At 32.5% G+C, this 2,819-nt stretch overlaps 1 long non-coding RNA gene across 1 annotated transcript; it reads left to right on the top strand.

The window, feature by feature from the left end:
• On the top strand, positions 831–1,781 carry LOC110267242. The gene is made up of 2 exons (XR_002354625.1): positions 831–928; positions 1,728–1,781. It is a non-coding gene; the product is annotated as an uncharacterized LOC110267242 (long non-coding RNA).

Genomic DNA, 2,819 nt, shown 5'->3' with positions numbered 1-2,819 from the left:
TCAAAACTTTTTATAGCTAAAAAGCAATACAATTAAAGGTAATAATGCAAACAAAAATCAAAACAAAAAAATATCAAAAAAATATATTTAGTTCATATGTATTTATTCAAAACATGTCAAGTAAAATTCCAACAAAACACATTTAATCAATAAATATAACCATTTACCAAAAGATTGCAACTAAAATAATAGTAAATTGATGTAGATTTAGAAGAAAATGAAAAGGCGCATATAAAACAGATAGATAATAACGATGACCCAACAAAAAATACACGTTTAACACATCACAAATGAAAAAACAACAAATTTAATCCAAAAAAATTCATAAAGTCAGTTCAGAATTCTAAAAAATTATTCTTCCTTTTTTCTAAACCAAGAGAAAAATATTTTTATTCTAAAGATAACATCTTTAACCAAAGTAAAGCTAAAGTCAATTCTACATAAGAATTAATAAAACTAATAACATTTGCCACATCTTAAAGCCTAATTTATCTTGCAATATAAATATTAAAGAAAGCATAAAAAACCTAGTAGCTCAAGGCGAGAAATCGAGAAAGGAAAAAGAGAAACCCTAAAAATAGAACCTTTCATAAAAGAACACAAAAGAGATATTGAAAAAGGAGATACTAAACCATGTCTCCAAAAGAATCACAGTAACTAAATCTCAGTCAATATTTATTTAAAACATATGTTCTACAGTAGTTGTGTAAATCAAAACCAAGATTTTATTACATGTTGAAAACACATCTTAACAAATATAATAGTAAAGTCACTCTCAAATTAAAAGAATATAAAACCACTATTAGAAAATATAAAACTACGTAAGGCAATAACCCATCAATAAAATGCCAACTTCAAAAAGATAGAAAAAAGACAGGAACAAAAAGGATTGCAAGAACGAAAGCAGTAGAGTTAGAGATTGCAAGAGGTTAGAGTACCATAATATAAAAGGAAGAAAAACAAAAAAAGTTAGTTCATGTGTATTTACTCAAAACACATCGAATAAAATCCTAAGAAAACACAACAGATCAATAAGCATAATCATATACCAAAAGGATTGCAGCTAAAGTAACAGTAAATTCATATAGATTTAGAAGACGATGAAAAGGCACCTGTAAAACAAATTGACAGTAACAATGACACCAACCAAATATTACACGTTTAACACATCACAGATAAAAAAACAAATTTAAAAAATATTATTCTTCCCTTTTTTTTGAAACCAAGTAGCAATATTTTTTTAAGATAAAATCCTTAAGCAAAGCAAAGCTAAAGTCAATTATTCACAAGATAATGATACAGATCAGTCATGACATCAATCTCTTTTTTCTCAGGTTACAATAAAGACATATCTAAAGAGATCACATAAACAGTAAAATCAAGACCTTTGACAAACTACATGATCAAAACTCAAAAAGGAGATACCGAACAATGTCTCCAAAAGAATAAGAGTTACTAAATATCAGTGAATAATTTATTGGAAATATAAGGTCTATAGAAGTCATGTAAAAATTCAAATCAAGAGTTTAAAACATGCTAAAAACACATTGAAAAATATAACAGTTAAGTCACTCTCAAATTAAAAGAATATAAAACTAATATTAGAAAAGTTTAAAATACATAAGACAATAATACATCAATAAAATGCCAACTTCAAAAAGACAGGAAGAAGACCGAAACAAAAAGGATTGCAAGAAAGAAAGCAGTAGAGTTAGGAATTGCAAGAGGTTAGAGTACCACAAACCAAAATGGGAAGTCGGAGGTACAATCAATTTGGCTCTTGCAAAAAAGTGTCTCTGGATACCAAGGAGAACAGCAGGATCTTGGACCCCAAGAGATGAACCTCCCGGTCGGGGGCCCATAAACTTTTAGTAACCAATTTGATTTTGCAGTCGAGTACCGCTAGTCTAGTATTGGAGAGTGGTGCACGAAATTGTGATCATCAATAATGGTGCCAAAGACTTGGTGCTCTCAAACGTGAATCACACTTTGTCACAACTTCGCACAACTAACCAGCAAGTGCACTGGGTCGTCCAAGTAATAAACCTTACGTGAGTAAGGGTCAATCCCACGGAGATTGTCGGCCTGAAGTAAGCTATGGTCACCTTGTAAATCTCAGTCAGGCGGATTCAAATGGTTTTAGAGATTTGATAATTAAAAGATAAATAAAACGTAAAATAAAGATAGAGATACTTATGTAATTCATTGGTGAGAATTTCAGATAAGCATATAGAGATGCTTTTGTTCCTCCTGAACCTCTGCTTTCCTGCTGTCTTCATCCAATCCTTCATACTCCTTTCTATGGAAAGCTGTATGTTGGGCATCACCGTTGTCAATGGCTACATCCCGTCCTCTCAATGAAAATGGTCCAATGCGCTGTCACTGCATGGCTAATCATCTGTCGGTTCTCGATCATACTGGAATAGGATTCAGTGATCCTTTTGCGTCTGTCACTACGCCCAGCACTCGCGAGTTTGAAGCTCGTCACAGACATCCCTTCCCAAATCCTACTCGAAATACCACAGACAAGGTTTAGACTTTCCGGATCTCAGGAATGGCCGTCCATGGATTCTAACTTATACCACGAAGATTCTAATATCTCGGACTCGGTCTCCTGTATTAGATACCTAAGAGATACTCATTCTATCTCATCTTCATGTAGAACGGAAGTGGTTGTCAGGCACGCGTTCATATGTGAGAATGGTGATGAGCGTCACATAATAATCACATTCATCATGTTCTTGGGTGCGAATGAATATCTTAGAATAGGAATAAGCTTGAATTGAATAGAAAAATAATAGTACTTTGCATTAATTCAT

The sequence above is a fragment of the Arachis ipaensis genome, chromosome B09 (assembly GCF_000816755.2).
Source record: "Arachis ipaensis cultivar K30076 chromosome B09, Araip1.1, whole genome shotgun sequence".
Classification (NCBI taxonomy): Eukaryota; Viridiplantae; Streptophyta; class Magnoliopsida; order Fabales; family Fabaceae; genus Arachis; species Arachis ipaensis.
The sequence above is the reverse complement of the archived record's forward strand: the minus strand, read 5'-3'. Positions and strand labels throughout refer to the sequence as shown.